We start from the raw sequence: 13244 nt of genomic DNA, 5'->3' as shown, positions 1-13244 counted from the left end.
CAGTAGTCTGTCTAAAACATTAGAAGGAGAGCTAAGCTTTTCAAAAGTTGGTTTTTAAACCTCAATTCACTTTAATTCATCTAAATGTCGGAGACATAAGATCTATACCTATACTTTTAGAATTCTGGAAAACAAAAATAAAACCCTAAAGAATTTTATCCTTTGTAGGCCAACTTTTGGTATCTTGTTACTCAACAAGAAAATGAGTGCGAAAAAGTGTTAAGAGTTTTACAGAACAAAGTGAATTATTTGATCATATATTAAGATAAAGAGAATGTTTAAAAATTGAAAAAAATCAGCCCAGGTGTGTTATTTTTAAAAAAAATTAGATTTACGTTCATTAAGAATGAAATGACATTCACTTCAAAATTAGGATTTTAAAAAAAATGATAGATTATTTTGTAAAGTTGAGTAAAATGTATGCCGCTTTAGCAGGGAGTTGTAATATGTCTAACAACTCACGATGATTTTACTTTTACTTCTGTGTGTTTGTCTTGCTGTGTAGACCCAGGCTGGTCTGGAACTCGTGGTCATCCTCAGTCCTCTGCTTCCTGAAGGCAGGGATTATAATTGCCTATTACCACAGCTGGCACTATTTACTACTTAAAGGTAATTTTCTATAACATTGTCCCAGCTCTGATCTACGACACAGGCTGATTCATTTTCACATGGAAAAAATTCAAAAATGATAGAATTTTCGTGTTGGGAGAAAAGGATTTCAAAGAATGACAGAAGATGTAAATATGGAAGTCTGAGTGAGGACACATAAGATCTTATTTGTAGTTAAAAAAATGTAAAAATTAAAGTGTGAGTTGATTCAGTTTCCATACTGCTGACCCAAAATAACTCAAGTGGGTTCTACCAAGCATAAGGGATTTAAACTTGTCTTAGCATAATAACAAATAAAAAAAATGAAGAAAACAAGAGTGTGAACGACAAACACACAAAACAAAACACAGCCCTGCAGGTATATTTCCTCTCAAGTAACGATCTGGATTTTTGTGGATTATACAATATAAAATGTCCTGCATGACTCAGGGTCTCGATTGCTTTGTGGACTTTGCATAAATCATGACCGTTTTAGACCTCTCATATGTCAGAATGTCTGATTCAATGCTTGCCGTAATAATTTCCTTGTATTCTAATAGACTAGCAGTACATTATTGAAAAGGAGCACAGAGCATGTCAGTTAGTGGTTATGGGAATCCCAATTGCCTACCACCTTGCAGTAATTGACCTCCTGGACACGAGGCACCCTGGGATTCACTTGTGGACACTTAGCTATTTCTACTAGCTTCATTAAAGGAAGACAATGGTGACTTTGTCACAGTTGGCACCTGCAATATTTCACGGAACACAAGAGCCTTACCTTGCCAAGTCAGCAGCTACTGTGATTCACACCAGACCCGGAAGTCAACTCCAGGCAAATTTGTAATACGAATATGCTGTTATGATTCAGAAAAAGGAATTATTCTTGCACATCCTGCCAGAATTTTCAGAGGACAATTAGTAGTCTGTTTTCTGTTTTCCTTGTGGTCAAAACAATGCTGTATTAAAGTGTGCAATGATCACTTGATGTGGTAATTCAGTGGTTAAGAGTTTCATAATATGCTAACATAAAAAGTTCACACTCACACAATACACTTAGAAAAAAATATTTGTGTGCCATACCTTTGGATTAGTTAAAATGCCAGATGGCTAGTTTAGTGACAAGGCTTTCAGGCACTCTGGTCAGTAATTCTGACTTAATAGAATACATGAAACAGATCTTTGGTGGATCCATTTCCCAATCTTTAAACTATATTCATATCTATTTATCTTGAAAATTCCTTTGCATTATAGAAAATGGTGAGTTGCTTTAAATTATTCTGAGTTACAACGTTCTGCTCCATAGAGAGGGTTAGACTTTTTTTTTTTCCTAGAGGAACCTGGAGTCAGAAGGGACCGTTAATTGCTCTCAAAGTTCTAAGGGTCTCTTAGAATTTGAAAACCCTTTTTTAAAATTTTACCTGTTTAGTTGCCGGAAGTAAATGGCAACGCTTTAATGTTTCAAAGCCTTCTCTCCGCGTCATGATACAGAGATTGCCTGACCCCTGAGCTGTAGTGAAGTAGAGATGCCTTTACCAATGGAGATCCAATAGACCCAGTAGCAACATGGTATACCATAAAGAGGAAAGAACTCCCAACTCCTGACTTATCACCACCTCTCACCTCCCTGGAGCTGGAAAGGAAATGCTAATGCTTAATTTGTATTTCAATTCTGTGTTATTCTAAATCCAGGTCCTGCCCTGCATCCTCTCAAACTTTGAGCATACTGCATAAATTAAAAACAAAAATAAAGACTGAACGAGTTTTGCGCTGTGAAACTGTGAGAATCCAGTGTGTTATCTGAAGCAATAAGAAGGACATTGGAGAGTCTGAGATTACCTGCTTATTGTTCCTATCCTGAGAGTTCCTCATGGGGCAGAGCTGATAAGAAACCACAGTCCCAACTTATAAGCATGACTTGCTGTGGGCACACAGGCTTTAACTCAACACGCAGGAGGAAGGGAGCCACCAAATGCCTTTGTGGTGGGCTGAGATGTCAGTTTTACATTAGAGTTCTGTCAAGCAGAAGGCCTTCTGTTTACTCAAGGTCAGGAATTTAATGCACGGAATTGCATACAAAGAGGCAGATGTTAGTCTGTCAACTCAGAGGTGAACAATAGCAGGAAATCATTACCAAACCTAGACTGGACAGAGAGTGCAGGAGTAGCAGATTCCAGTGGGCAAGGCCAGTCCATAGACCACATAACTAGGGTAGGTAGGTGCAGTGGAGAAGCAGGAGGGTAAAGAGAAGCAGCCAAGTTCTGGAGGGTTTGTGATGTGGAGCAGAATGCACCAGAGCAAGGCAGAACGTTGAAGACAAATAGTTCCAGAAATAACGTGGCTTCTTGGTGGATGTCACCACCAGCCTTCTGATCCCGTGTTTCTAATCACAGGGCTTCCCTGTTAGTTTTGGAATGTGGGTGTTTGTGAATGTTGAAGAAGGTATATGTGTATTAAGGAGAGCATTTGAGGAAGTGTCGGTGAACTGAGAGAGAGAGTAGTTTATAATTATGAGTATCCAAAGAAGTCAAAATCAAGAGGCAGACATAGGACATTGTAGGATATACACTGAAAGCTAGAAGAGTTGGGGGCATAAAACAACTTAGTGGCTTTTGCAAAATATTTGCCAGTTAGCACTATTCAATTTCTTAGCCTCATAAGTTTTAGGGGCAACATCATGTAAATATATGGTGTGTTTGTGTGTGTGTGTGTGTGTGTGTGTGTGTGTGTATGCATTTGTGCACACATGCGCACGTGCGCACATGCAATGCTGCCCACAAAAAGTAGCATTTCTACAAAAATGTGCAGGTGGCAGGCTGGATGACTTCAGTTAATTTATACTGCGATTTAACCCAGTCACAAAAATGTTGGGCCAGCCATCTAGTCATTTTCTTGAGCAAACCAAATTGCTCGGTAACCCTAAAGAGACTTAGTTTGGTGGCCAGAACCTTAGATCAACTCTTTTGTTTGCAGCTCAGTCCTCATAGGAGTGGGTCAGTCAATGACAGCACAGGCTGTCACTTTGAGTCACACCTTGAGGGAAATGTGAATAAAGCAGAGAGCTCAGGAAACAGTAACAACATGTCTCTGTGAAGATGGTGGGAGCAGGTGATGGGGATGATGAGCAGGAAGACAGTTAAGAGATGGGTACAAGTATAGACAGGATGTGCAAAGATTAGTCATGGTATCATTTCTTCCTTGGAACACTGGGGGAATTGTGGTCTATTGTCCGGGGCAGTAACTCCAGAAGAAGGGGACAGGTCAGACAGAAAGAGGACAAACTAGTTTGGGGTAATTATTTGAGCTTTGGTTTATGGAATTAGACATGGCTATTAAGATGATGAAAAACTGGCTCTGTATTTTAGTGGAGAGATTTTTGGGTAGGAATAAAAATTTAGAAGTATCAGAGAGTTGGAAGATGGTAGGCTACGGAAGTTATGAGCAAGATACATCATACACACATATAAAATCATCAAAGAATGAATACACAATAAAAATATGTTTTTTAAAAAAAGAAGAAATGTAGAAGTAACCATGTTAGTAAGGAAAAGCCAACTCTGGACTCCCCATAACAACCATCAAGAGATCGGGTATGGATGAATGTGCCATGCTGTTGTGTAACATTTCCTAGGAAATATGACAAGACTAACATTCACCCAGGGAATGGATGTCATATCAAAGAAGCTCTCAAGTCTAACTCTGTGAGCCAATGAGTGACTGGAGTCACTTACAGGAACATGGTGAGTCAGAGGCCTCTCACCATCACAAAGCCTATCCCAGTGAGTGGTGTGGGGTAGCCTTGTCACTGGTGCTCCTCCCAGTCCTTACAGGCAGCTTCCCAAAGAAGCCTCCTTTCCACAGAAGTGCCTCAGTGTTTATACAAACTTGAGAACAAGTCTCATGAGTCTTATAAGTCTTGTAATTTCCTGATTTTTCTGTCTTAGAAGTTTCCTGAGCCCTTTTAAGTTTCTTTTAATTTAATTTGAATTTTTCTTTTTTTTTCTTTTCTTTTTTTTTTTTAGCTTCCTGAGTGTTGTGAAGCTTCCCATTTCCTTTAGGAGGGGATGTTTCTACTGAAAGAAATTAGATTTATAGCATAGGAGTATTTCCTCCACCGTTTAGATTCTTTCTAAGTCTTGTGGTGTGTGTATTTGCGCGCGAATGTGTGTATGTGTAATGTGTGTATGTGTAATAATTGATGTTTGATTATTTTATTTCATTTATGTTTGAGCATTAGGACACCATGCCACAGCAGCAGTTAATTATTCTCAGCAGCTTGGCAAGTTATAAGTCTCTACATTAACCACTGCACGACGAAAAAGCCTTTTCCTTCATGACTGCTGATGGCAGCAGCAGCTATGAGTGCAGACACAGATGTTTGCAGGTCAGTTTGAAAGGCAAACCATATCAGTTTGACAAAACAAAGTAAGTCAGTAGCAGCTGCTTTCCCACTGGGGTCTGTAACCTTCCCAGCCATGGTCCTTTGTCCCTGCTTCAGTATTAAACCTAAGTTCTCTTCTGCGAAGCAGGTCTTAAGTGCAATTAGAAAGAAATTGGTTGCATCTATATCAGTTATGCCACTATAGCACTAGCATACGTTCTTGTCTGCCATGCTGGTAATGTATCCGTGCAGGAGTTTGGGGTTTTGTTTTGCTTTGTTTTGATTTTTTTTCTTTTTTTTTTCCCTCAATAATCTCCCTCAGCAGCCTGTATAACATCTTCTGGCATCACAAAGGCCTGCAGCATATAAGGAGCTTAAAGTTTATTTCCGACATCATTTTTTTTTTTTTTTATGTTGAGCAGCCAATGTGTTCAGTAATGAAGTCTCGCTATGCACCTCTGGTATGCAGCCAATAGCAGTGGCAATTGCCTGCACTGTGGGTGGAGCCTCAGAGATCTGCCTGACCAACACCTGAGCTGGGTAACAGATCACTAGCAGGAAGATCTTACCCCAAACCCAGGAGTACATTTTATTATGTATGTAAAGTGCCTTTATGCAAACTCTTTAATTGCTATTTTTTTGTTCTTGTTTTACTGTTCTATTTTGTCATGCTGTGGCTGGCTTTGCTTTTAACTAACCTCCTTGCTTTACTCTTCTCCCCTTTTGGTTGACGTTATAAGCACTTTATAAGCTTGATTGGCATGTCCAAGTTATTCAGTCCTGCCTTTCTGTCTCATACACAACACATTTCCCCGTGAGGCTCAAAGCGACTGAAGTTCCAGTGGTCCTGGGGGCCTCACTGTGTTAACTTCTTACCTCCTCTGGGAACACAGTCCTACCTGGTACACTGAGCATCAAAAATCACGTAGCACATGCCTAAGTATCAGTAATGCCTGATCTCTGTTGTCTTCGTAGTCCCCAATATTTACAGGGACTCAGCTCGTGACAGCCAGATGGCCCCTCCGAGCCTGTTCTAATGCACTGATTTTCTTCATATTGTTCTCAGATCTCTTAGCCTTTGTGTCAGGAGGAATGAGCAGGCGAATTACTCAGCCTCTCTGTTTCCGCATTCAGAATGATCCTATCTACCCCACCATCTCCCAGACTTACCAGTCCGACTGTGAAGGACTCTTTTCAGTGCTTCTTGAAAAGCGGAAAAGCGTTTTCTCACTCAAGTGACTCAGATGCTGAGTATTCCCTGATTTCCATAGCTTTCAACGAAGCTGGGTCACTATTAAGTCCTCTGTCGACATACTTACCCTCTCAAAGCTTCCACCTTCCTTTGCATGGGGCAGTTCCATGGGTATGGCATTCACGTCCACCTCGCTGTGTACCTATCCGTGTCTCGTTTTTCCTTTAGTTTCCACATGCTTGGACTGCAGTTAGGGGTCTTAAGCACCAATTGATTCTGAAGTCTCCTTCCCTTAGATCCTGCCAACTGTAAGAAACAGGAAGCTAACATTTTTGTGGTCATCCACTTTTCCATTTCTTCTAAACACATAGGCGAGCATCCCCAAGTTCTGCTTGTTTGTTTGTTTGTTTGTTTGTTTGTTTGTTTCTCCCCATTGCAATGATTCCACTGCCAGGGCAAGTTCTTTCAAAGGAGACATCAGAGCCTGAGTTTACATCTTACTGCCCAACTAAGACAGCAACGACCAAGCATCCCACAAGTACCACTTTCCGGGACTGCATCAACATCTGTATTCCATCAGCCATCCAGAGAATGTCTCCATACTCACGTGACGGATCTCGAACATCACAGAGACATGCCAGTACATAGTACCCAGGGGAAGATGGACATCCAGGAATCCCCCAAAGGACCTTCCACTTTCACAGGGCTTGCCTGCATATCTTATTACCTTTACAGAAAACATGCGATGGTCGCTATCACGCCGCACCACATGGAGAAGTCAACATCACAGATGTTCTACCCACGTACATACATATAACCCCAGTTTCTTGTCTTATCATCCATTTCAAGATGCTCCTTCCGAACTCTGGTTTAATCACTTCCTAGTTGGGCAGTACATGGCTGCTCCTAGGGAGATGAGAGCAAATGTCTGCTCATCCAGCTAGGACACTGGCAAGAGAAATGATTCCTTCTAAGTCCAGCTTCATGAATAATTAAGTTTATTATGTGCTCATTTACAGAACACAAGAGAATTAAAGCTGTACCACCAAAGAGCCCACTTTAGCAGAAGCGAGGACTTATGAAAGCTCAGCCCTGGACTGGCGAGATGACTCAACCCCTCTAAGGCGTTTGCTGCCAAGGCTTAGTTTAATCCCCATATCCCACGTGGTTGATGAAAGAACTGGCTTCTCCATGTTGTCATCTGACTCCACAAACACACACGTACACACATACATCAGTCCGACCAACCTCCAGATAAATACTTAAATAATAACTTAAATAAAATAAAACATTTAAGATGAAACAAAGCTTCATCCTTGGAACTCATTGCACAACTTGTAGGCAGCCCCACCAATTGACGCTTTCCCAGAAAATGATCACTTCTTGTATAACGCTGGGAAGGGAACTCATGAATGCTGTAAATCCTGAGCTCCCTGAGCCTTGTAAGTTTTGTGAGCTTCTTGAATAAACTCCCTTCTCTTTCCAGCAGGGGATGTTTTAGCCTGATGGTAATATTGGAGGTAATAGCTACTGTGTGTGATATGTGTGCATGTGATTCTGTGTATGTGTATAGATATAATGATATACATATGTATATATATATATGATATATGTGTATATATATGATAAATTTTGGAGCTAAGAAGATGGGAAAGTATTTGTACAATGAGACGTAAAAGTCAAATATCTTATAATCTGAGGAAACACTGATCTAGTAGTTACATTGGTTGGAGAAGGATCTGTAAGTGGACAATAAGGAAACCATAGTCTCCAGAACTGATGGTCAGTTGATGCCCAGGTGGGCGGCAGAGATGGACTCTGAGGGTAGTTCGTCTTGAAGCTATCGTCTTACTTTGTTTTAGTTGAGAATTCCATGCAGTGCATTTGGTCATCTTCATCCTTCTTCCCATTCCTCCCAGATCCAGGCCCCTCTTCCCTACCCACACGACTATTTTCCTCTGCTTGTAACTCACAAGGACTGATTTATATTGTCTTCTACCGTGGCCGTCTATCAAGTATCATAGCCTTAAAGAAGACTGACTTTTCTTCTGACACAAGACATTAGTTACCAGCGAAGGGGATGATGTAATAGGAAGGATTAGGTGGACAGGGGACAAGAGGGCAGGGAGTGGAGGAAGGAAAACAGGGAGGGGTAATATATACACGTACACATATTGAGTTTCAATGGGATGAACTGTCCCTACTAGACGCCACAGGTGGATAAATAAAAACCCCAAGGTCAGGTATGAGTTAATTCTCTTGGAGTTGGTGGTTAGAGAGTTCCCAGAGATCCCCCATATGTTTTTAGGTTATCGATACTGATTTGTTACCCTCAAGAGCTTGGTATATGACCCTGTTTCTAAACATATCACATACTTGAGTCCTAGAACATTGAAAATTCAAGCTGGCAGTAAAATGGATGCTTTATACTTACTGGCTAGTTTTCATAGTGCTGGAAGATGTTATCTATGCTACCAGAGGGGAAAATTGATCATCAGTAATATCCATCTGTGAATTTTCTAGTAACTTCTGGCCTAACAAAACATGCCCATTGATGCTGTAGTGTTGTGAATGCCTTGAAGATAACCAACTACTTTTTATTGGATCTATGGGCCTCTCTGTGAGATGGAACTCATACTTGGTACTGTTTCTGGGGTTGAGAACCTGTGGCAAGGCAAATCATAGGCCCTACAGGAAACCTACCTCTGTAATTCTACTGAGTGGCCATAATACTAAATGTAAAGAGTTATCCTTACAGCCACCAATAAGCACAACTCTAGACCCTCATCACAAAAGCTGCATTTTGCAACTGATGATAATCAACACTGGAACTCACAACTGGCCGGGATGCAGAGACCAAGAAGTTGTAGAATGCCTAAACGCCTAAATGGTACATCACTGTCACCTTCCTCATCTCAGAGCTCTGGGATCATTGCAGAAGAGGGGAATTAAATCATAAGATGTACTGGTTGACTGCAAGGCAGTGGTGTCGTCCAGACATAACAGACATAACAGGGTTGTCATAGGTATGAACTCACACTTACTGTGAGAACACGCAAAGATCTAAATGCCAGATTAAATCCCAGCATAAGGGAGGGAGGTGGGCATGAAGTCCCAACCCCAGCTGAGTAGATGTTGTCATTTTCAGGGAGAGACATGGTGGGAGGTGAGGGATCGGAGGGGGAGGAGGAGGGCAGATTTTATCAGTTGGTCCCTCCTAAGGGTAGAGGGACGTGTTGAGGTAAACGTTAAATGTTAACCACCACCATAAGACGGGGGAGAGCGTGGTGACTAAACTGCACAGCTTGTTACCTGGCATGGAGACTCAGGTGCAACTGTAGAGTAACCGTAGCTTTTTCTGCTCATTGTATTACTTTGGTCATTAGTGTTTAAATCATTTGAGGTTTCCCTCTCAGGAAAGCATGTGCTGACTCCTACAGATGTATGTTTGGAGTATGCTTCACCACTCCAAGTGTGCAGAATTCCTGTAATGGGGGGAGGAAAGGCTAAAATCAGCATCAAAGACAATGACCTTGTTATCCCCTGATACACAACGACCCCTTCTTGGTGTTTGCACAGCTCTGTTAATAAAGGGCAGAGGTAAAACACCGCATCCAATCCCATGGCATCTTGACACACAAATTCCTAGTATCTTTCCTCTCTAAAATAGGAGCCAGGTGTCTTCAAACATGTTGCAGGGAGCCCTGGAGCATCCTGCAGTCTCATCTCCATAGAAACACATTGCTTATGTCATTAACTAAATAATATACTTTCCTGCCTGGTAGTAATTTCACTTCTTGTTGCTGGTGTAAACAGAGGGAAAGGTAAAGGTGTGTCTCCACAGCTAAGGAGAGGGGAAAGGGGCAGTGAGCTCCAAGAAGCACATTTAAATGAGTGCCGGAGTTCTGTCTTTTCTCCCCTCTTCTTTCTTTCCGTCTTAACAAATACAATCAAATAGCTCCAGTGTATGTTAAGTTGCCTTTTTCCATTTTTCCTCTGTGATTAGGGCATCTAAATGTATAACATTGAACAGAGCACAAAAGAAACTCGTTCCAACAAGTGTGCTGAAACGCTTACACTTGCCTTGAGTTGAGGAAGACAATGGCATGCTATTGACAACGCTGGCTCAACGTTGCTGTGCACCAGCCGAGGCTCCAAACAATGAGAGTGTTATGGACTGGGTCATGTCCCCTCAGAGTGCCTATGTTAAAGTCCTATCCCCGCCCCTCCGAAGGTAGACGTATCTTGTCTTCATAGGGATAGTAAAGGTTAAGAGGATGTGGTGGACAGAGAGACCATGTTATCTCTCTAAGAGGAGGAGGCTTGAGAGAGGACCAGAAAAACTAAAAGAAACAACAAGGAAAACCTGGAAATAGTTGGATTTCAGAAGTCCAGAACTGTGTGAACCAATCCCTGCTGCTTAAGTCCTGGGTACACTTACAGGACTCCCAGGAATCAAATGCAGGGAGGGCTTTTGGACTCCTTGCCTATCTGAGAAACAGTAACTGTATCCATTTTCTGAAACATAGAAAGATTAGCCCAAGGATGAGCACTGAGAAGACCTTCCATTCATTAAACCTGTGAGCAGGAATCAAATGCTCTAACTACTTCCTGTGGCCTTTGCTGACTTAGCTTACCCTGTCATGCACTCACTATCTGTCAGACCTCTGTTAAACCATTTTTTCCTGTATTATGATCAATCATACAAAAGCTTCATTTTGTATGAAGTTTGACTATGAAGTTTATAGGCAGTATTCATGTTGTTTCTAATGAGAATTAGAAATTGAGTAGAAACTGTAATTACATTCATGACTTCATCCCTCTAGGTTTCTGAAATTTGGTCTAGCCATACTATCTGGTCAATTCTCTTTAGTATTTTATGAATCTCAGGTCAGTTCTAACATTTGGCACTTTTAGTTAAATAAAATTTATTTATTCCTAGGGACGTGATAGAGTTGGCAGAAGAATGCCAGTGGTCTACAGCTGCTCGTTTCTGTAAGTCATATGTATGAGAGCAGATTCTTCTGAAGATGTTTCAGGTGACCAAGACCAGATCTGACATTTGAGGACCTGTCTGTAACTGGTGGCTTAAAACCACCATGTTTACTGTAAAGTCTGCTTTAGAAACAGTCGTAAGTGGTGCCCAGAACCTGCGGTGAGCAGAGGGACGTTTGCTAAATATGTTTGCCTTCCATGGCTTTTTGTGGCTATTACTCTTGGGAAAAACTAGGGTGCAGGGAGGAAGGCAGAGGGTTAAGAATGGGCATCAAGTTGGGGAAGACTTAACTTTTGAAAACATCTCTATTACAGAATGTTTTCAGATACATGCAAACATTGAGAAACTGCCCAATAAAGCCACGGGCTTTATGAATGACAATGAGAAGCACCTTGGGAACTTTGCCTCCTTATATCACTTTTCTTCATCTCTCCCTTTCTTCCTCCCTCCCCTTCCTCCTTCTCTGCCTTCCATTTTCCCTCCCTCCTTATTTTCTTCTTCTTTCTTCCTGCCTCCCTCCCCCTCCCTCTCTCTCTTCCTTCCTTCCTCTCTTTCTTTCTTTCTTTCTTTCTTTCTTTCTTTCTTTCTTTCTTTCTTTCTTTCTTTCTTTCTTTCTTTCTTTCTTTCTTTCTTCCTTTCTGCCCCACGACTCCCCAAGACAAGAGCTTCTCTGTACACAGCCCTGGCTTAACTGGAACTCGCTCTGTAGACCAGGCTGGCCTCTAACTCAGAGATCAACCCTTGCCTCTGCTTCCAGAGGACTGGGATTACAACTTCATCTCATTCATGACAAGAGGTACAGTAGTATGACTTTATTTTGCTGTAGTCTTAAATGTTACATTCTTTAATACCTCTAACGAAAATTTAATCAACGTTATGTGGGTGCAAGCTTCAAATTACACAGAAGTAGGAACAATAGTGAAAACATTCTTTTTATCCTTTACTTAAATGTCATTAGTTAAAACCTTTTTAAAAAATTTTGTCATATAATTCGTATTACCTTTTTATGAATCATTTGAGAATAAGTTGGTGATATTATATTCCTTTCCTACTAAATATTTCAGTCCATATGTCACTAGAAAACACTGGACAATTTAAAAAACATAATTAGAGAATGACCATCCAACTTAAGGAATCTAATGTGGATACAATATAACTGCCTAAGGCACCGCCATGCTCCGATGTTATGGTTACAATGTTTTCTTTCTCTTATCTTTTCTCTGATGTAGGCTCTATGTAAGAACCTATGTTACATCTTGTTTGTCTTTTCAGTATCCTTAATTCTGCGGTACTTTTTTAGCCTTTACCCCCTTTCATGGTCTCCAGTTAATTTGTGAATGTCCTGTAGCTGGTCTCTTCTGATGGGTCCAGGCTATGCATTAATGTCTAGAAGTGATGCTGTAGCCTCAGCATGTGTATCAGTGGGCACATTACGTTACTGTGCCCTCACATGGGTGACACTGACAGATCACTTTGATGGTAAGGTGTTGTTGGCTGAATGGAATGCACTTAGGGAGTATTTATATAAATGTTCGTTTCCTTGTCAAACATTGACATTGATCTTGTAACATTGACATTTTAAACTTCATATTCTATAACTTAAAAAGCTATCACATTTGTAGCTAATAATCTGTAATTTTAATATATTTATACTTTAATATTTTACATCAAGGACATGTTATGCCTTCTCCTGATTACATTTCTTTATTTATTTCCATTAGAATGGACAAATAGATTCATCATTTAGTGGTTATAATTTATAATACCATCATTTGATGCTCAAATTCCTTATATTTTCTTAGCTGAAACAACTCCAAATGCATCTTCTGTGCTTTTCGATGTGTTGTAAAGGACACTTAACTTTGTATATTCCATGCTGAAACAGGCCGAGGCTTGTTCCTTTGTTCACATGCAGTAAGCACAGAAATAATGGGGTCTCCATCTGAACCCTTCAAGCTTTCAGACTATCCCCAGAGCAAGGCATTGTGATCAGTTGGGCAGAATGAGGATATTTAACTATCTGGCTAGGGACAGTGGCATCAAGAGTCTCTCACGCAGTTCTCCTGACAGTGGCTATTACAAAAAGA

The 13244-nt window shown here is 40.8% G+C and overlaps 1 long non-coding RNA gene across 3 annotated transcripts in view; it reads left to right on the top strand.

Annotated features, from left to right (window-relative positions):
- The window catches only part of LOC120096678 (uncharacterized), a 37794-nt gene that overhangs the window by 10004 nt on the left and 14546 nt on the right, over nt 1-13244 (top strand). The window contains exon 2 of one of the 3 annotated variants that reach the window (XR_010057601.1): nt 7181-13244. This exon is cut by the window's right edge and continues 7739 nt beyond it. The exons of the other annotated variants lie outside the window; for them this stretch is intronic. This is a non-coding gene — a long non-coding RNA (uncharacterized LOC120096678). The remainder of the gene's footprint in view (nt 1-7180) is intronic. 3 annotated transcript variants of the gene reach the window in all.

Source organism: Rattus norvegicus, chromosome 14 (genome assembly GCF_036323735.1).
Source record: "Rattus norvegicus strain BN/NHsdMcwi chromosome 14, GRCr8, whole genome shotgun sequence".
Lineage (NCBI taxonomy): Eukaryota > Metazoa > Chordata > Mammalia > Rodentia > Muridae > Rattus > Rattus norvegicus.
Note: the sequence above shows the minus strand (reverse complement) of the source record. Positions and strands in the feature narration are given on the sequence as shown.